Genomic DNA, 22,415 nt, shown 5'->3' with positions numbered 1-22,415 from the left:
CCCACTGGTGCTGTGACTACCTACCAATACAATGCCTCAGCTACTGGTGTGATCTCCACCTCCTGGGACATGATTCTCCTACAGGTGATGTGACTGCCTACCAGTGCAATGCCTCACCTACCGGTGTGATCTCCACCTCCTGTGACACGATCCTACTGCTGGTGCTGTGACTGCCTACCAGTACAATGCCTCACCCACCGGTGTGATCTCCACCTCCTATGACACAATCCTACTGCTGGTGCTGTGACTGCCTATCATGCTGCAATACTGGCGTGATCTCCACCTCCTTTGACATGGACTTCCTGTTGGTGCTGTGACTGCCTACCAGTGCAATGCCCCACCTACTGGTGTGATCTCCACCTCCTTTGACACAATCCTCCTGTTGGTGCAGTGACTGCCTACCAGTACAATGCCTCAGCTACTGGTGTGATTTCCACCTCCTGTGACATGATCCTCCTGCAGGTGATGTGACTGCCTACCAGTACAATGTCTCACCTACTGGTGTGATCTCCACCTCCTGTGACAGGATCCTCCTGCTGGTGCTGTGACTGCCTACCAGTGCAATGCCTCACCTACTGGTGTGATCTCCACCTCCTTTGACATGGACCTCCTGTTGGTGCTGTGACTGCCTACCAGTGCAATGCCTCACCTACTGGTGTGATTTCCACCTCCTGTGACATGATCCTCCTGCAGGTGATGTGACTGCCTACCAGTACAATGCCTCACCTACTGGTGTGATCTCCACCTCCTGTAACACGATCCTCCTGCAGGTGCTGTGACTTCCTACCATGCTGCATTATCCTTGCTTACTACCACTGTGGGTAATGCTAACAATTTGCTTAAGCTCAATTTGTGTTGGGCCCGCTTATAGGTGACTTACTCCAACCTACATTATATTTCCAGGGCCACTTTACATTATACTGTGAATTTCTTACCCTGTTTCATTTAATTAAGTTCAGTAAAGGGAGAGGGGAGAGAGGGGGGGTGGGGGGGGGACTGTTGCACAGGAATAATAATATCTGTTCTCATATAATATATAGCTGGATACCCCAAATCAAAATACTGTATTAATTAATCATACAGGTGATGGGGGTGCTACCACAGATCAGGTAAGAGTACCTATAGACAAAAAACAATTGTAATTGAAATTGCTCTGCCACGTGCGCTGCCACAGAACACTGTGTGTGTGTTCAAATTGGGGATAAGTGTAAAAAGGAAAAGAGATGGCTGCGCAATGTGTTAGAGCAAATTAAGAGCTGACGTGTAAACAATATAAAATAATTTATTATGTTCATAACATGAAATTTAATACATTAATTTAAGAATCAATATCAGACTGATAAAGGTAATATTATAAAACCAAGAATTATATGCAATCCACCTTGAAATTGTGAATATATGTACTGGAGGTTGTAACTTAGGATATTGGTGAGGGAACAAGTCCAATTAAATCTCCATATAAAAGTCCACAGTCAGGTAAGCAGCTGATCCACAAGTGTCTAATGTTAAATGCCATAATAGAGATCTCAGTGCGGCAATAAAGAGAACTGCTGTATGAGTGATTATATACCTCTCCGAGGGCTGGTCCCGACCGAGCGACCTCGGTCGTATGTTCCTGCAGTGCCCAGTGCTTGATAGCGCAGCGGAGGAGAGAACGTACGGTCACCGGATTGATAGGTGAAGTTTGTCCGTGGTGTGCTGGTAGAAGTCACCGGCGGCAGCTGGAGTAGCCGGGACAATTATGTGATATGAGTTGCCTCTATGCTATATAGTGCCTGTACCTTTATAATCACTGAGATCAAATTAAATCTAGACATTATGATAAGGGACCGTGCATGATATCCATTATATATGCCTAATAAAACGTCCGGATTGCATATAATAGTCAGGGGATCTCCAAATATAATAGGGAGACCTATATATGGCTATTTTTATATCCGTGCAATAATAAAGATGTGTATGATACGGGCATGAGGATCTCTATAGATCTACAGTGGAACAATTTAATTACCTGCAACCATATACTATATATTGATATCTGCATGCTTATCTGATTATCATTAAACAGTGACTATATAGAAGATTAAATATAATAAGGAGGTCATATTAGATCCTATTTCCTTCATAGATAGGATGCAAGCTAGCTATGTAATATATCCACTGAGAATTCCACCTACTGTATTACCGAAGGAAGATTCTCTGTGAGTGAAAAGGAGACCATATAGTAAATTCATTCCAGTTATGCTCTAGCAAGGTCTGACACCTAGAAGTGAGAGATCTTGGGAGCCTGAACCTTAACATATAGGGGGTCATGTATGGTTTTGAGTCACAACAAGGGCCCTCATTCCGAGTTGGTCGCTAAGAGTCTTCGCAACGCAAATGTACGAAATGTAAGTATCTGCGCATGCGCAAATGCGTGATTACGCATGCGCGAGTACATACGTACGACAACTGTGCAAAATTACTCAGAAAAAAAAAAGCCGTAACTGGCAAACGAAAACGAGGAGTGGCGTGGGCGTGGCGGAGGCGAGACTTCGCAATGCTCCGACATGGGCGTGAAAGTGGGCGTACAGTGTGGGAGTATGCAACTCGCAATGGGCGTGTTTTTCGCAAATAAACATTGTTGCTGTTAAAACTAACATAGGAAACCGTAGCAACATTCACGCAGCAGCCGAGTAGGTCTGCAGTTACTCTACATTTGCGAAGTACTGGTACAAGTGTGTATGCAGTAATTAGCAGTTAATTGGATAGCACATTCATCTGATGTCCAATTACTTGGTAATTAATGAGCAGATGAAAGTTACCAACCAGCAATTGTCTGAACACACATTACATGTTTATTCTACTCACATATAAATCTCACACACTGCCAAATAAGGGTGTGATTTTTGTTGAAGTTGTTGTGTAAGCATTTTTTAAACTTGTTTTAATGTGTGTAAGACTCCCAAATACAAACAAGTGAAAATATTTGTGAAAGTGTTTGAAATCTGCAACTTTTTTGACAAATAAACCAACACCCACATAATGCAGCATACACTTTAATTTAGTCTTAAAAGTCACAATAATATTTGATTATAATATCTGACAATGTTTGAAATGATGTCCTGTTGACCATAGATATTTATAAAAAGCGTCGTGTCTGTTTACTTAATATGGACATTAAAGTGTGGTGCAAAGCATACCTTTTTTTGGTGTTTTTACCAATTTTTAAGGAGAATTTGCAGATTGGTCTACAAGTGTCTATATGCTGACCTAATCTTTCTGGAACTGCATTACCTTGAAGAAACTGCTCAAATTTTTTAAATATCTTTTTTATTACTATAATAATATTTCACAACATTTAAACAACATGGCTCCACGTGAGTCGCACAGGCAGAGATGGACCAAGCAGCAAGCAGATGGCACTGACAATCATCAGATAGCAGAACTCAGTACTCTGCAAAATTCTGCTTCTGACAAAAGTATATTTTTTAAGCATAAATAAAACATGACACACCCTGCCACACACAAATTTTAAACCAAATGAGAAAGAATTAGGATCCACCACACAAACACAACAATACATAGCACACCAGTAAGAGGAAGATGGCTCTGGTGTTTATACACATAAACTCACAGGCTACAATACATCCAAACAGAAAGAATACATTTCACTAAGAGGGAGTTATCCATTCTGGCCACACAAGCCAACTCCAAAAATACATAGAGGCAACATCAAAAACATGGGTGCTGCCCATCTGGAGAGACATCATTTTCTTCTTTTTCTCCCCGCCTGAGGCTGTTCTTCTTTGGAAGGTCTGCGGAGCGACCTTCGCTGGGCCTGCCCAGTGGGCTGTTCTTCCTGGGCAGGGGCAGGGGAGGGAGCCGATGTGGGTGGCTCTATGCCACTGTGGGCAAGGGAGACAGCGATGGCCTGGAGCCCTTGCAAGATGTTATTTGCAAGGCTTTGGAATGAGGAGGCAAGTTGTTCTTGGCCCTGCCTGATCTCTGCCAGACCTTGGCAGAGTTGAGCAACACCTTGCTCAACACAGGTTCGGTGCTCAGTGAGCCGGACAGCTATCTGGCTTACCTCCCGGATGACCCCGTCTTGAAACCGATTTAGGCTCTCACCATACCTAGCGATTTCAAGCAGGATCTCCGGGATAGCAGAGGATTGGGTGGGGGGGCCAGTAGGAACCTGCAGAGGTGGGATTTGTTGGCCCACACTGCCAGACTCACTAGGTCCCTCCACCTCAGCCTCAACCACATAACCGTCCTGTGACTCAAACGGATCACCCCCCTGTGCTGTGTTTTGTGGCAAGCAAATAGAAGAATGTGTGGGAAAAAAGTTGGATACAAAATTAGTTTATTATTATAAATACTGTCAAAATTACAGACAACTAAATGTGTAAACTTACCTTCCAAGTCATGTCCCGTCAGGATCTCAGGCAGGTCCGTGTCCATATGAGACACCCCTTGGCCCTCCTCATAACTGACACAGGGCATCGCCATCTCCTCCAAGTCAGTATACTCCACAGCGACAGGTGCTCCTCCACCTGTAGCCCTTGAGGCATTCCACTCCGCAGCCCTCTTTGCCTTCAGGCGGGATTTGAAGTCGGCCCACCTACATATGTATTGTGAAAGAGGGACAAAGTAGAGTCTTATTATTTGTCTAAGCTAATATATAGGACACGTGTTCTGCTTGTGTTTGCTAGACATAACATCACATGTAACTACATTTTTTAGTCAACTTATCACTGAAAAATGACTGTCAATATGCACTTACCGTCGTCTCACTTCCTGTGATGTTCTGACGACAGAGCCAACTTCATTCACAGATTTTGTGATGTCTCTCCAGATGCGATCTTTTGAAGCCGCCCCCATGTATTTTGGCCCTCTATGGATTTTGGACATGGCCTGCGTGACCAAGACACGCAACTCCCTCTTAGTGAATGCAGGCTGTCTTTTCTTCCGTCTGGAGGTAGCCTGTGAGGTTTCTTCGTGTTGGTCATCACCATCTTCCTCCTCACTAGCAGCTTCTGTCTGTTGTGTTTGTGTGGCTAAAGCCAATTCTCCCTCAGTTTGGTCACTATGTGTGTGGCAGGGTATCCCCAGTCAATTGTTGTGGTTCAGAAGCAGACATTTGCAGAGTACTAGGTCCTGCCTCTTCAACATCCGCAGAGGCGTATTCCAACATGCGCCTTTGGCAATCTAGGTGTCTTTTCCGCAATGCCATCTCCTGCTCTGCAATGCGGTCCATCTCTGCTGCGATTTGCTCACGAGAAGCCATGTTTGTGATGACGTGTGTACGCCGAGGTGTGTGCTTATATACCTACGTGCGTAGCGTTAATTCACACAGGTGTACACTGTTAATCTGGTTAATGATTGCACTGCTTATTTAAGGGCCTACTTTGCACGCTGTGAGTGTAGGTAGTTTGGAGTTTCTTTCACTTGAGTTTGTTGGCTTGTGTGTGAAGGTGCTATAGGAATTTTCAGAGTGAGTAATTGTCAAGCATACATTTGTCCTTTCGTTTGCGTTTAGAATATAGTCAGTGTAGCATTTTGTCTGCGAATTTTCGTTTGTGAGTATTCTGGAATTCGTCTTGTTGTTCATTTTTTGATTTAAAAGTGTTTATTTTATGTTGATTGTTTGTTATTCTTTTTTACACATATATATTTTGCTAGTCCATTTTTGCAAATAAACCTGTGCTTCATTGCTTTTACTGACATTTTTGTTCTCTTGTAGGAGAATTGTTTTGGGTGACGTAACCCTAGTCTATTTTGTTTATTTTGTGTGCTATATAACACAAATAGTTCCTTGCTTTATTTTGGATCAGGTAAGTTCCCTGGGCCTGTGTGGGTGCCTGTTTGGTTTATTGGTCTGTATGTTGTTTTTGACTGTCATATTTGCTCTCTTGTAGGAGAATTGTTTTGGGTGACGTAACCCTAGTCTATTTTGTTTATTTTGTGTGCTATATAACACAAATAGTTCCTTGCTTTATTTTGGATCAGGTAAGTTCCCTGGGCCTGTGTGGGTGCCTGTTTGGTTTATTGGTCTGTATGTTGTTTTTGACTGTCATATTTGCTCTCTTGTAGGAGAATTGTTTTGGGTGACGTAACCCTAGTCTATTTTGTTTATTTTGTGTGCTATATAACACAAATAGTTCCTTGCTTTATTTTGGATCAGGTAAGTTCCCTGGGCCTGTGTGGGTGCCTGTTTGGTTTATTGGTCTGTATGTTGTTTTTGACTGTCATATTTGCTCTCTTGTAGGAGAATTGTTTTGGGTGACGTAACCCTAGTCTATTTTGTTTATTTTGTGTGCTATATAACACAAATAGTTCCTTGCTTTATTTTGGATCAGGTAAGTTCCCTGGGCCTGTGTGGGTGCCTGTTTGGTTTATTGGTCTGTATGTTGTTTTTTACTGTCATATTTGCTCTCTTGTAGGAGAATTGTTTTGGGTGACGTAACCCTAGTCTATTTTGTTTATTTTGTGTGCTATATAACACAAATAGTTCCTTGCTTTATTTTGGATCAGGTAAGTTCCCTGGGCCTGTGTGGGTGGCTGTTTGTGTTTGTTCAAAGTGTTTTGATTATGTTTGTTTTCCATCTTGATAATAAATGTTATGTTTTTTACCGGGATTGATCAGCAAAGTAGTGTTGTTCTTGGCTGGACTAGCTACCAAAGGGCTAACTTTTTGTTTGTTTTATTTAAATGTTTTTAACCAATTATTCATAATTTTGTAGTAGGTGTTTGTGATGTGTTTGATGTTCTGTTTTTTTAAATAATAGTATTTTTAACAATTACAATTTAACATATGTAGCTTTCATTATAAAAATAATGTTGTTTTTCTTTTTTGTGATAATATTCTTTTTGGTCCTGAATTGAACCCAGAAAAAATGTCTTACGCTCCTGCAGTAAGTTGACACCCCCTTTTTTTTACAAATTTTTTGTTTGCATATTTTTTGGACTTTGTTTTTGTCTTATTCAACATTTTTTTTTTTTTTTTTTAATAAAAGTGTGTGATGTCTATATTTATCGCAGCAGAAGCCCTACCTCCCCAACCCACGCCAGCACTCCCACCCCAACCGCCAGCCCCACAACCACAACTGGCTCCTCATCAACCAAGGCAACGGAGGCGTGCTAGGCCACCAATTTTCCGACCCCGTGTCCTACTTTTTGGGATGCCAGATGATGTGGTTGTACGTAGATACAGGCTGCCACCACATCTAATCCTAGACACTCTCTCCATAATAGAGAGTGATCTGGAGTCTGAAATTCGGTATCCTACAGCAATACCACCATTGACACAATTCCTTGCTGTGTTACATTTTTTGGCAACAGGGTCTTACCAGCATGTGGTTGGAGACCTGGTTGGCATGTCGCAGGGCCAGTTCAGTAAGGTCCTGCGGCGTGTCTGCCAGGCTTTCCTCAAGCGTGTGAAGCAATTTATTGCTATGCCTTTGGATGTTGGTGCCCTAGATGTGGTGAAGCGGCAATTTGCGGAAGGTGGTAGTCGCTTCCCACATGTTATTGGGGTTGTGGATGGCACACACGTAGCTATTCAGCCACCAAAACATAATGAAGAAATTTATAGAAACAGGAAACTGTTTCATTCTCTGAATGTAATGGTTGTTTGTGGGCCATCCCTCCAGATCCTTTCCCTGAACGCAAAGTTTACTGGAAGTTCCCATGATGCGTATGTCATTAGACAATCAGGGATATCGCACAGATTAAGATCAAGTCAACGAGCAGACATGTGGTTATTGGGTGAGTTGTTGCACATATTTCTTACATTTTTTTTTTTTTCAAAATTTACTATTTCTAATTTTGGTTTTTCCTCAAACAGGAGACCGTGGATATCCTTGCACCCCCTGGCTCATGACTCCTTACCGTAATCCCAGGCCAGGACCACAGACGGCATTTAACTCCGCGCTTACTGCCACTAGGCAGCTGGTGGAGCGCACAATTGGGGTCCTTAAAGGGCGGTTTAGTGTGCTCCACCGCACTGGTGGCGACATCATGTATTCGCCGGAGATGGCAAGTAAACTAGTGGTTCTGTGCGCAATACTACACAATATCGCGGTAAGGAGTAGCGTAGAGCTTCCTCAGACAGAGGAATTGCCTGATGAGGAGCCAGGGGTTGTTCGACACTTCGGTGGGGGGAGTGTTACACGGAGGGGGAGCCAAGTCAGGGCAAGCATTGTTGCTGAATATTTCAGGTATAGTGTTTTTATATTATCTTTTTTATCCAAATTAAAATCACAGTATGCTTATGTATTATTTGTAATGTTGACATTTTGTTTGATATTGTAAGGTCATTGTGTAATGCTTTTGGTGTGTTGGAATGTGTAATTTTTTTGATACTAAAAATCCGTTAACACGTTAAGCTTTCAATTTTAGATTTGAAATGTTAAAAATGTGATGATGCTAAATAGTGTCCTTATTTGTTTTATATCCTAAAATCCTGTGGTGAGTGCACAGATATTTGTAGGAATTTTTTCAAAACTGTGTGTCTCTGTGTCTGTGTTTGTGTTTTTTTTTTTTTGCTATAAATTTTGCTAATGCGAATGCGTATTTCCGCTCGTGCGAAATAACACTCTGCTCTTCACAGCATTGCAAAGATCAATAAAGTTATTAGAAATGACAACATAGATTTTTGACCAATCACATGCTAACAGACACTATAAATATATGCCCAAATAAGGAAAACGCCATTGCCATGATGCGTGCTGCACCTTTCACCAGGCGGGAGCTCCGCGTCCTAGTTGCGGTGATGGACCGCCGCGTAGGCCGCGTTGGGCGCTTCATCCCAAATCGGGTTAAGCGCGAGGCCTACGCAGAGGTCCGCCGCCTGCTGCGGACTCGCGTCTGCAGCAGGCGGACAATCATCCAACTAGCGCGGAGATGGAGTGATCTCCGCAGGAGGACGCCAGAGCTGTTGGCGGAGATCCGCCAGCAAATACGGGCTATGCATGCACGCAGTAATTTACATTACATAAGATTCTTAGCAAAAATTTAAGAAATTTACACTAAGTGGTAGGCTAATTGCAACGCTGATTGTCCATTTTTATAACATAGGACAGTGTGTGTGGTTAGGGCAAACAGTACTGACTGTAGCAAAGTGTCACCAAACAAGTGCATGTTTTCCAGAATTAATAACCAGGTTGGAAACTGTACCCAAATACTTGATCAGTGCTGTCTATATAATAAGGTGCCTTGAATAGTTATCTGGTGATGTTGCCTAGACCAATCAATATGACTCAATGGAATAGATTAAGGAATGAGCTTCAAAGTAAAAGTTTTGACTCATTTTGTTTGCTGTGGGCAACATGATGATGTTTTTAAAATGTGTATTTTTCAGAAAAACAAACCACAGTCTTTTACATGGAACAGAACAGTGATTTTTCAAATTGTTTAGTATGTAATTTAACATGCAAAATAAATTTTTTCAAAAATATCATTATAGGACGAGAACAACGGCAGACCTCTCAGCCCCCTTCCCCTTCCCAGTCCCCCTCCCCTTCTCACTCCCCCTCCCCTTCTCACTCCCCCTCCCCTTCGCAGTCCTCCTCAGCTTCCCAGTCCCCCTCAGCTACCCAGTCCCCCTCAGCTTCCCAGTCCCCCTCAGCTTCCCAGTCCCCCTCAGCTTCCCAGGCCCACTCCACTTTCCACTCCCCTTCTCACACCACCTCTCTATCTCTTTCTGTGACCCCTTCTCCTCCTTCCCATACCCCTTCTCCTTCAACTTCAAACTCACCTTCTCAGCCCCCCTCACCCTCTATTGGCTTAACTTTCTCTCCGCCCCCCTCGCCCTCTCAATCAGACCCACCCTCTGAAATTACATCCCCAATCCAGCCTTCTTCCCCCATCCAGCCTCCTTCCCCCATCCCTCCTCCTTCCCCAATCCCTCCTCCTTCCCCAATCCCTCCTCCTTCCCCCATCCAGCCGCCTTCCCCACCCAGTGAGTGGGCAGAAGAAGCCCCTGCTGAATTAACTGTCAACCATCATGTTGCAGAGGAAAGTAAGTGTTTTAACATGTTCTCCAAAAATGATTACCTACTTACACTTACAATGCCAAAACATGCAGTGTTGTACTGTTGGAATTCTTGTACCAAGGACAAATATTTGTGTTATTCTTCATGGTCTACATGTTGTATTTACATTTTTGTGAGTGTCATTATATGTACAGTGTTTATGTGTGCAATGTTTTGTGTGTCCACTCTAGGTCGACACTCATTAGGTCGACAGGGTTGCCAGGACAACAGGGTTTATATGTGTTAGGTTTTCAGGGAAACAGTTAGACCTGAGTGGAGTTTAGTATGTTGTTGGTCTTTTACACTTGTGCCTGTGTAGTCTTAATATTTGCACTTACAAATCACATGCTTCACTTTGTTATGCAGCCTAATGACACACTGATTTGTGGTGTGAAAGTTACACTCACAAAATGATTATTGGCTAAAGTCAAACCTGTTTGACCTTATTTAGTAAGGTCAGCTTTCAGGGAGTGTGGGCATGCTAGGATCTGTTGTCCTTCTGAAGATGTTGATATGCAGTGTGATGATGCAGGACCAAACCCATAAAAAAAATCATAAATACACTCCAGATGTAAATGAATGCCAACATGGTGTAACATTGACGAAGATGGTAGTTATCTTTAACATGGGATGTCGCCCATAGCAACCAATAAGATTATACTTTACAATTGGGGAACCACTTCTACAAGATAATATTCTTATTTTTCCTTGTTTGCTATGGGCAACGCTCCATCTTAAATATAACTCACATAGTAGTAAATGTACCCCATGGTCTCGTAAACGGGAAAAATGTATTAAAAAAACCCTGAGCAGGCTTGTGTGTTTTTCTGCTAATGATTGTACCATAAAACAGCCATGATGTAGTAACTTTGCCATTAAGCAGGCCTGTCCAAACTGCGGACCTCCAACTGTTGAGAAACTACACATCCCAGCATGCCCTGACACAGCTTTGGCTTTCCCTGGCCCCAAAACTGAGTCAAGGCATGCTGGTATATGTAGTTTCACACCAGCTTGAGGGATGCAGTTTGGACATGCCTGCATTAAAGTGTGCTTTGTGCCTTGCTTGTATAATAAGTCATGTGAGTAAGTTATTAATGTTTATGTTATCTCTTAATTTCAGATGTTGCCGTTGGAGATCCCACATCTTTTGCGGACATTATTGGCAACATGAGGATACATCTCCAGGCCTTGCTGGGTCTTGTTGACCAAATGCAAACGTTGTTTTAATTTTTGTTTAAAAAAAAAAAAAAAATGTTTATATTATAAAAAAACCAAAAATAAAATAAAAAATAAAATTTGTTTTCAAGTTAAGCGGGTGTTTATTATTTATTAATTCAATGAAGGAACTGCAGAATGACGAACAGACATTTCTTACCTTAAACATTTCATACATCTAACGTAAGTTTGTTTAAAATGTAAAAAAGACATATGTTGTTATTGTCTAAATAAACATGCAAACACCTTCATTCACATACTAAAACTCTACTTAAAAAATAAAAATAAAAACATTAGACCAAGCACATTGCAAACATCTATATTTATATTAAAATACTAAAATAATTTAGGTACAATTATGGCTACAAAGTGTTCTTCAGGTATTTTAAAAAGACTTAATTGATCATGAACATTACAATTCATTTCACTAATTGGATTTGTAATTGAGGAGGGCTTGTGGACTTTTAATTGGAAGGTGTTATTCCACTTAATAGTAAAAAAAACCCATTGTGGTGCGTTTGCCCGCAAAAGTGAGCACTTTTAATGATAAATGTGTAAATATACTACAACTTAGTATTTTTACGATGAAGTATGTGTTAATGCGATGGTTTCGCATTGCTGCGATGTTTTCGCATTGCTGCGATGTCATTTGGCGTACGCCCACTTTGTGTAATACTGCGTACGAAAGAGCAAAAATACGTTGGGGGCGGATGTTCGCAAATTTACTACACTAACGCAACTTTGCAAATATGTTGTGCGAACGAAAAACTGAGCGATCAACTCGGAATGAGGGCCAAGGACCTGACATTATCAAATGAGAGATCCACAAGTGACATTAATATACAAACCACTTTAAAATACACTCACTACCTTGAACGTACAATACTGGATACTGCGAGTGAGAGGTAGAGGGACTTACATCTGACACTATAAGTGAGAGATGATCCACTAATTTTTAATGTGGAAATATATGTGAGTGACACCTGACACTATATGTGAGAGGTGACTAGTTGACCTAACCTATATGTAAAGAATTATTTTATTTTTGAAATCTGACATTTTATGTGAGAGATAATATATATTATATTTCATTATATCTCTTTCCATCTTTCTGTGCATCAGGACAGACTCTTCTATACATAAACATCTAGCATACTAGCCCTATCTATTTCCATTCGGACTAAGAGGATGTATATATCATATTGACCTTCTATTAAATGGATTTGTTATTAAAGGATATAACACCTAGTTGCAGAATACAGATAATCACCATGCTATAGAATCCCATCTAACATAATTTCTGGGCAATGAGCCAAGGCTTTCTACAAGAGTACAGAAGTGATACATTGTCACAAACCCATGACCACAAGAAATACTATTGTATCTAACTTTCTTCTCAGGCAATACACTATAATCTCTATAAAAGCACAAGGACATTATATTTCATGAATATTTACAATATTTTCTGAAGCAGAAATATAACATAAGGAATTTGCACAGAGACATCAATTACAGAGGACAGATACGAAAAGAGACGCTCAGTAGTTTTTTAATATATGTTTATTGTACTTGTCTTTTTCTATTCACAGTGTTGTCACGTTTACACAGTAACTGTATATGCGATTTTTCTTTTTAAAATATTTCGCAGTAGTCAGATCTTTAGACATGAAATAGAACATGTCAGTACATTCACTAATTTTTAAGAGATTAAATTTATTTATTTATTTATTTATTAACAGTTTCTTATATAGCGCAGGATATTCCGTTGCGCTTTACAATTAGAACAACAGTAATAGAACAAAACTGGGTAAAAACAGACAGACAGAGGTAGGAAGGCACTGCTCGCAAGCTTACAATCTATAGGGAAATAGGCATAGATACACAAGGATAGATGCTACCTATTGCATAATGGTCCACCAGATTGCTAGGTTCTTAATGGGTTGTATGATGATACCCCACAAAGTTATCCAAGTGTCAGGAGGGTGTGAGACTAAAGAAAGACAAGATATGTGATGTTATGAATACTCTACAGAGGATGTAATTAGATAGGGAAGCACTGAAGGCTATGTGGGTGGGTCTGGAATTTGATAGGCTTGTCTGAAGAGGTGAGTTTTCAGGGAACATTTAAAGGTTTGGAGACTAGAGGCGAGTCTTACTGTGCGTGGGAGGGCATTCCACAGAGTGGGTGAAGCCCGGATAAAGTCCTGTAATTTTGAGTGTGAACAAGTAATGCGTGTGGATGAGAGACGTAGATCTTGTGCAGAGCGGAGAGGTCGGGTAGGGAGATATTTTGAGATGAGTGAAGAGATGTATGTTGGTGCAGTTTGGTTAATAGCCTTGTATGTGAGTAAAAGTATTTTATATTTAATACGGTAGAATACCGGTAACCAATGGAGGGACTGACAGAGCGGATCTGCAGACGATGAACGTCTGGCAAGGAAGATTAGCCTCGCAGCTGCATTCAAAATGGATTGTAGTGGTGAGAGCCTATGTTTTGGGAAGACCGGTCAGGAGACTATTACAATAATCAATGCGGGAGATAATGAGAGCATGGATTAGAGTTTTTGCTGTGTCTTGTGTAAGATAAGGGCGTATTTTGGATATGTTTCTTAGATGTATGTAACATGATCTTGAGACAGATTGAATGTGGGTAACAAAGGACAGTTCAGAGTCAAGAATGACACCTAGGCAGCGAGCTTGTGGGGTAGGGGTGATTGCAGAGTTCTCAACAGTGATAGAGATATCAGGTTGGAAACTACTATTGGCCGGTGGAAATATAATTAATTCTGTTTTGGAAATATTAAGTTTGAGGTGGCGAGATGTCATCCAAGATGAAATGGCAGAAAGGCATTCAGTGACACGGCCCAATACAGATGGTGACAAATCAGGGGAGGATAGGTAGATTTGAGTATCATCCGCATACAGATGGTACTGAAATCCGAAAGAGTTGATTAGTTTGTCAAGAGATGTGGTATAGATAGAGAAAAGCAGAGGACCTAGGACTGAGCCTTGCGGTACTCCAACTGAGAGAGGTAGCGAAGGAGAGGTGGAATCAGAGAAACGAACACTGAAGGAGCGATTAGATAGGTAGGATGAGAACCAAGAAAGGGCTGTGTCCTGAATACCTAGGGATTGTAGTGTTTGTATGAGAAGAGTGGTCAACAGTGTCAAAAGCAGCAGAGAGATCAAGGAGAATAAGTAGAGAGTAATGTCCTTTAGATTTAGCAGTGACCAAATCATTCACTACCTTAGTCAGTGCTGTCTCTGTGGAGTGTTGGGCACGAAATCCTGACTGAAGTGGGTCCAGTAGGCCGTGTGAGTTAAGAAAGTGTGTGAGGCGAGTGTAGGCAAGTCTCTCAAGTAGCTTGGAGGGGCATGGGAGCTGAGAGATGGGACGGTAGTTAGAGAGAGAGTTCGGGTCAGAGTTTTGTTTTTTCAGAATGGGAGTAATCACTGCATGCTTGTATAGAGAAGGAAAGATACCAGTAGACAGGGAGAGATTACAGATTTTCGTTAAGGTTGGGATGAGCACAGTAGACAGAGCTTTACTAATTTGTGAGGGTATAGAGTCAAGGGGAGAGGTATTAGAGTAGGCAGATGATAAGAGTGCAGATACTTCATCTTCATTTGTAGGATCAAAGGAAGAGAAGGTGTTAGAGGGTTCAGGCAGGGAATTGAGCAGGTCACTTGCTGTGGAAGAGCATACCATTTCATTTCGGATTTTGTCAATCTTGTCCTTGAAATAGGAAGCAAGATCTTGCGCACTGACAGTGGCTGGTGGGTTAGGTGAGGGAGGGACAAGAAGTGATTTAAATGTATTAAAAAGTCGCTTGGGGTTAGAGGCTTGAGCAGAGATGAGAGATTGAAAATATGTTTGTTTGGCAGTGTCCAGAGCAGTACGATAAGAGTGGTAGGTGGTCTTATATGTGAGAAAATCACTTGAACTACGAGATTTATGCCACTGGCGTTCAACTTTTCGTGAGAGTTTTTGTAAGTGTCTAGTGTATTTAGAGTGCCACGGTTGACATCTAAGTCTACGTGGAGTGTGATGGGTAGCTGGAGCCACTTCATCAAGTGCTGTTACTAGAGTTTGGTTAAGGTGTGACACAGCAGTCTCTGGAGAGGTGAATGTAGAAATAGGTGAAAGCCGTGGTTGCAGAGAGGTAGATAGTTGTTGAAAATTAATAGCGTTAATATTTCTGCGGGTAAGAGGTGTCCTTGTAGACTTTAGGGACATGGAGTTTGAAGTAATGGAGGAGAGCATGCATGTGATAAGGTTGTGATCTGAGAGAGGGAAAGGAGTGTTAGTGAGTTCAGAAACAGAGCATAGTCTGGTGAATAGTATACAAGATCAAGGCAGTGGCCCTCCTAATGAGTAGGGGAGTCAGTCAATTCATTACCCTGTGCACCAAAAACAGATCCTCTCCCTTCTTTTCCTCACTTAATTAAGTGAAAGGAAGACATGATTTTTTCCGGGAGATGTATCAAGCCGTGGAGAGAGATAATTTGAGTATTTGCCCAAATCAAATGAAGCTTCTAACTACAGGTATCATTTCATGTACTGTGCTAGATAAGTGACAGAAGATGATTGGGTGGTTTGGACATCTGCACTTTATCTCTCTCCAAGGCTTGATACATCTCCCCAAGAGTGCTGTATATAATATATATATATATGTCTGGCTGCTATACAGCAGGCCAGGAGCACCAGCAGGACAGTAGAGTAACAGTCATATAGGTAATAATTTGCGGACCCTGTGAAATTAGCATTCAGTAAAGACGGGAGACTCAGTCAATGAATACATAAAACAATTTTTAGTTTATGTTAAAATATAAAAAGTTTATTAAGTGGAATATTTAATAAATAATATTTGCGAGACATCTCCAAAAACAGTCGGTTTTGGGGGCTGCCAACAAATATTAACCAGCCCCTGAATGTATTTATTGGGGACTGCAATGGATATTTGAGATATCTATTGCGTTCCTCCTATTTTGAACACAAAAGCAGCCACAAAAGTTTCTACGGCAAATGGTAAACTGTGAAACTCACCCAGCTCCAGAATGCAAAGCATTTCTGAGCTTGGGCTGGCAGCTAATGCCATTTCTAAATGGCTTTTGTAGCCTGTGGGCTACATTATGTAATAATTCCCAGGAGAAGGATCCTTGGGATCCCTCTACATTACTGTCTGCTCTCACATACGCAGTCTGACGATTGCACATGTGAACTAGCGCAGTCGGGGTCTAAACCCAGAAGTAAAGTGATCGCATTAGCAATTATTTTACTTCTTATACATTGCAGGGACAGGCATGAGATCGGTACTCATTATGGCATAAAAGCTACACCTCTGGACTCATGAAGAGTCATCCTTCAGCACTCAGGAGAGGATAAACCCCTTGGGGGGAAACCTCTGGGGAACCATGGCCTCAGGATTGCCCTTCCCTCTGGGCATTTAGAGGTGTACTAATAGAGGGGTCAGTGTACTATCCCAGCGCATGGGATCCCGGTGTTTGTCATACCGATGCATGGATCCCAGTACAGAAAAGACCAACATAGGGAGAGTAAGGGGTGTTCTCCTCTCTCCCCACCCCCCTAACCCTGCCTGTCCGCAGTCTAACCCTAAACTCCCCCCTTTGTGCATAACCCTCCCGCAGAGGTGACTAATCCTAACCTCCATCCCTGCTGGCTAAACCTAACCCTCCCTTCCCCGCAGCCTAACCACTCACGGGGGTGCCTAACCCATCCTACCCACAGCCTAATCCTAACTTCCCCCCACCCGCAGCCTAACCCTATCCTCCCCCCACCCACAGCCTAATCCTAACCCCCCGCCTGATGCCTGAACCTAACCCTCTGTTACCCACAGCCTAACCACCCCCGGGGGTGCCTAACCCTAACCAACCCTAACTGCTGCCTAACCCCAACCTCCCCCCACCCACAGCCTAACCCCCTGCCTGACGCCCAAACCAATCTCCCCACCTGATGCTTAAACCTGTTCCTCCCTCCCCCACAGCCTAACCACCCCCTGGGGGTACCTAACCCTTACCCACCCTACCTGCAGCCTAACCCTATCCTCCCCCCACCCGCAGCCTATCCCTAACCCCTCCACTTGATGCCTAATCCTCTCCCTCTCCCCACCTCCCTAACCCTGCCTGTCGCAGTCTAACCCTAACCTCCCCCCCTTTGTGCCTAAACCTAACCTCCGTCCCTGCTGCCTAAACCTAACCCTCCCTCCCTCACAGCCTAACCACTCCTGGGGTTGCCTAACCCACCATACCTGCATCCTAACGCTAACCTCCCCCCACATGCAGCCTAAACCTAACCCAGTGCCTGACTCCTAAACCTAAACCCCCACTTGATGTCTAAACCTAACCCTCCCTCCCCAGCAGCCGAACCACCTTCAGGAGTGCCTAATCCTTACCCACCCTAAGCTTATCCTAACCCTAACCTCCCCCCACCCACAGCCTTAACTTAAACCCCATGCCTGACGCTTAAACCTAATCACCCCGCCTAAACCTAACCCTCCCTCCCCCGCAGCCTTACCACCTCCGGGGGTGCCTAACCCTAAGCTCCCCCCACCCGCAGCCTAAACTTAACCCCCCCGCCTAATGCCTAAACCTAACCCTCCCGCCTGATGGCTAAACCTAACCCTCCCTCCCACGCAGCCTAATCTCCCCTGGGGGTGCCTAACCCACCCTATCTGCAGCCTAACCCTAACCTCCCCCCACCTGCAGCCTAACCCTAACCCCCCGCCTGATGCCTAAACCTAACCCTTCCGCCTGACGCGTAAACCTAACCCTCCCTCCCCCACAGCCTAACCACCAACCCTTCCCCCCGTGCCTGATGCCTAAACCAAACCCCCCTTGCCCAGCCCTAAACCTATGATCGTGGGGATAAGGGCATCGGTATCCTTGCCCATTCGGAGTTCCAACGTCAGGATTCTGAAGAGTGTCGGGATCCCAGTGTCAGTATTCTGACTGCCGTAAACCCGACAGCCGGCATCTTTACCGCATCTCCTAATATGTAATGCATATGTCCCAACATTTGGAGCACGTGTCCGCAGCTCTCCTCCCAGGGCAGCTATTCAGGGATCACCCACTGCGTGTAGACGAATAGGAAGAGATGAAAAATCATTTTTAGTGGATGAACTAGCAGAGAGAGAAACTGCAAGGGCCCATTGTTTTTATACAATACACATGTTGGGGGGATAAGTTCTCTCTTATAGTAATTAGTGGGTACCTTCAGAAAAGAAATTTGACCAGTAAACAATAAAAGCTATAAATTGCTAACATTTAGGGGTCAATCCAATTAGGTACGAGTTACCATTGCTGCGACTTTTTAACAGCACCCAAACTCACACCCTTCGTGGCCAGATTCAGCCTATGGGGCTACCGGAAAGTGCGGCTGTTGTAAGACAACCTCGCACCTAATTAAACTGACCCCTTAGTTGTTAAATGTGATAAAATAGTAAAATATAATGGTGTAATTGTGGGCCTGATTCAGTTGTGGTTGTTGAAGCGATCGCTGCTGCAATCTTGCCATTCACAATTGCATCGTGAGTCTGAGCAGTCGTAGGCTGAACAAGTCTCCTAGACACACGGGGCTCTCCAGCAGTAACACAGGTCACAATGGGTAATTTATGCACGCACATGGAACGGCGTTTGAACGGACCTGACACGCCTGTATACAGTTAGCCACCCCCGTTACCACCTCAAATGCTGACTTCCTGTCAATCACTTTGCGATGGGATCCTCTATGTGAGCTTGATTTCATTTTGTGCGCAGTGCAGCTTACACGCATGCACAGTGAAAAAGCATTGAGCCACTTGGTGCAACAGCAGCTCTGCGTCCGCATCTGAATCAGGCCCCCTGGGCGGTAAGGAGAAGGACTCTAGGGAAAGGACTATGTCACCTTTATTATATGTAAAGATAGGGAAACACTTGTTACAGCTCCAATTCACATCATTTATACCATTCTGTACCATTTCATCATTTGGTTATTCTATGGAAGAGACGTATTAAGCCCTGCAGAGTGATAAAGTGGAGAGAGGTAAAGTACCAGCCAATCAGCTCCTACCTGCCATGTTACAGGCTGTGTTTGAAACATGACAACTATGAGCTGATTGGCTGTTAGTTTATCTCTCTCCACTTTATCACTCTCCCAGGCTTTGTACACCTGCCCCCAGTTCATTGATATACTGTAAATGTCAGCCATTTCACTATCTCCCCCGATCTGTATTGTTCTTCCCCCGATCTGTATGTTCTGTGTCATGCTCTCCCCACCCTTCCTGTTTTTCTGTATTACAGTATGTACTATATCTCGCAACCCCCAAAAGTGTATGTCCTTCCTCTATATGTCCTATAGAGTACGCCACAATTTCTATGTTTTTGTATTTTGCCCCAGCACCATCTGTATGTGCTATACCAAGTTGCCCCCTGCATGTTTTGTATTAGACCCTATGTTTTGTACTGTGCTCTCAATACCCCCCACCACACACACAATTACACAAGTATGGTAACTTACCTCCTGCATGCTATTGTCCAGTCACTAATTCCTCTGCGACCCCTCCCGTCGTCTTCAGCTGACACTTTGCAGATCTCTTTTGCCGGTCACCCGACACTCTGCAAATCTCTTTGCCAGAACTTTGCCAAATGATTATCTAAAAAAACAGAATTTCCTGATCAGACATACTATGTGTATAATTATATTACTATATTATGTTACGTACTTTCATTTTTATTCATTTGCAATTTAGCTATTTTATTTACTTTTTATCAAAAACCCAACATCCTTTCTCATAGAGACCCAAGTTATCTGCTCCAGGTTTTATCTTCCCTAGTGCTAGGACCATGTTAGTATCATACACTGTGCCTAGGGGGTAATTCTGAGTTGATCGCAGCAGCAAGTTTGTTAGCAACTGGGCAAAACCATGCGCACTGCAGGGGGGCAGATATAACATGTGCAGAGAGAGTCAGATTTGGGTGGGTTATTTTGTTTCTGTGCAGGGTAAATATTGGCTGCTTTATTTTTACACTGCAAATTAGATTTCAGTTTGAATACACCCCACCCAAATCTAACTTTCTCTGCACATGTTACATCTGCCTCCCCGCACTGCACGTGGTTTTGCCCAACTGCTAACAAATTTGCTGCTGCGATCAACTCAGAATTAGGCCCCTAATTCAGACCTGATCGCAGCAGCAAATTTGTTCTCTAATTGACAAAACCATGTGCACTGCAGGTGGGGCAGATGTAAAATGTGCAGAGAGTAGCAGAGAGAGTATGGTAACTTACCTCCTGCATGTTATACTCCAGTCGTTGCTACCTCTGCGACCCCTCCCGTCGTCTTCAACTGACACTTTGCAGATCTCTTTGCCGGTCACCCGACACTCTGCAAATCTCTTTGCCAGATGATCTAAAAAACACAAAAGACTATCATTAAGCATAGTACTAGTTTAAGTACAATAAAATGTCTATGAGTCAACCAGTTTCCCAATTTTCCTTAAACCAAACAAGATACTTTCAAAGTTATCAATATCCCATTTATCTATTTTATTAACTTTTTAATCCAAAAGCCACTATCCTGCCTCATAAACACCCAGGTTATCTGCATCCACTGTATGTGTGCTTATCCTCCATACTGCCCTCTTTATTCCTGTAACGCTACATTTTTATTCCTAAATATGTCATTCCTTCCTGCACTTCCCCTATTTATGTGTCCTTGTACCTGTATTCCCTGTTCTGTCTATCTTGTCTTGCCTTTCAGCTGACTATACTGCACTCTGCCTTCCTTACCCCTCTCCATCATACCCTGCTATGTAGGACTCACCTCCTCCTACCTGTCTTCCTGCATGGAAACTGGAAACGTCAGCAGCTATAGATAGAATGTTACAAGAAGAAGCATTGTGATGTCACGGGCTAGTGATGTCACAGGCTAGGTGTGATGTCACAGTAACCAGCAGCAAAGCTACAGAGTTACAGTTATCTTACATATACATTTTCTACATCAATTACAACTGGATATACATGAGTTTCTATTTTAAAAAAATGAGCCTAGTGTAGAAAATGAAGTATAAGGCAATGCTGTACAGAGTGCCGCAATATATAGGTAAAGGGAAAACATAAGTGACAGGAATTTCTAGACTAAATCACAGCTTATATTTTATAGGGAAATAAAGCTCTTTATCTAAGAGGCTGAAGTAATCATTTTCCGTTATGTGTGTGTGTGTGTGTGTGTGTGTGTGTGTGTGTGTGTGTGTGTGTGTGTGTGTGTGTGTGTATATATATATATATAATTACAAAAAGTGTCCCTGGCACTCCGGACTTACGTTTACCTTGCTGCGGTGCCCTCCCCTCAGATTTGCATCTGTAAAGATCGTCCTTGTATGGGCGGCACTCAGAGACTGTAGAGAGCAGGTATTTAAGGTGAAGAAAAGCCCCGCAGGGCAAATTTATTGTGACGTTTCAGGGTATTTCTCCCCCATACAAGGACGATATATATATATATATATATATGTATATGGGAGTACCGAATAGGGGCTCTAGTGAAGAACGGTGTGGTACTTACAAATTCTATCAAATTTATCAACACACTAAAGTGTATATATGCTCGAATAAAAATATTTTATTTTACAATACTATAAAAAATGACAAGAACAATATAAAAAAAGAATAAAAATACTATATAAAAATCAATGTACAATACAGTATATAGGAATTCTATTTAAAGTGCAAATTGCGAAGTACACAGATAGCTCCAAATGGAAAAAATAAAGCTTAAGAATCTTAACAGATTCAGCAGGAGGTCTCTAGGGAAAGGGCCAACGCGTTTCGTCTCAGACTTCTTCATGGGGTAATGACATACTGGGACAGGGCTCCTATAAATACCCCCATAGTGGTATAATTAATCATGACCTCACATCCTGTTTGGGCGGGTATCTCAGTATCAAATACTATATTCTAGATCAAAACACATTCCTAATTGTAAAGGACGTTAATCAGATGTATTTAATTGTTTAAAGGTGGTTTTAACCAAGTACCTGTATTAATAATCACGACTAAAGTTTTCACATAGTTTACATGTGATACGGTATTTCCGCCACGCTTACGGTGGTTGGGATCCCAACGGTCAGCATCCTGATGCCGGGATCCTGGCCGCCAGATTGCTGGTGGGGGTACAAGTGCAACAGAACCCC

At 42.7% G+C, this 22,415-nt stretch overlaps 1 long non-coding RNA gene across 1 annotated transcript; it reads left to right on the top strand.

Annotated features, from left to right (window-relative positions):
• The first annotated feature begins 7,805 nt into the window (after positions 1-7,805).
• LOC134989117 (uncharacterized) lies at positions 7,806-11,228 on the top strand. The gene is made up of 3 exons (XR_010194482.1): positions 7,806-8,201; positions 9,449-10,003; positions 11,137-11,228. It is a non-coding gene; the product is annotated as an uncharacterized LOC134989117 (long non-coding RNA).
• The last annotated feature ends 11,187 nt before the right edge of the window (positions 11,229-22,415 follow it).

Source organism: Pseudophryne corroboree, chromosome 1 (genome assembly GCF_028390025.1).
Source record: "Pseudophryne corroboree isolate aPseCor3 chromosome 1, aPseCor3.hap2, whole genome shotgun sequence".
NCBI lineage: Eukaryota > Metazoa > Chordata > Amphibia > Anura > Myobatrachidae > Pseudophryne > Pseudophryne corroboree.
Note: the sequence above shows the minus strand (reverse complement) of the source record. Positions and strands in the feature narration are given on the sequence as shown.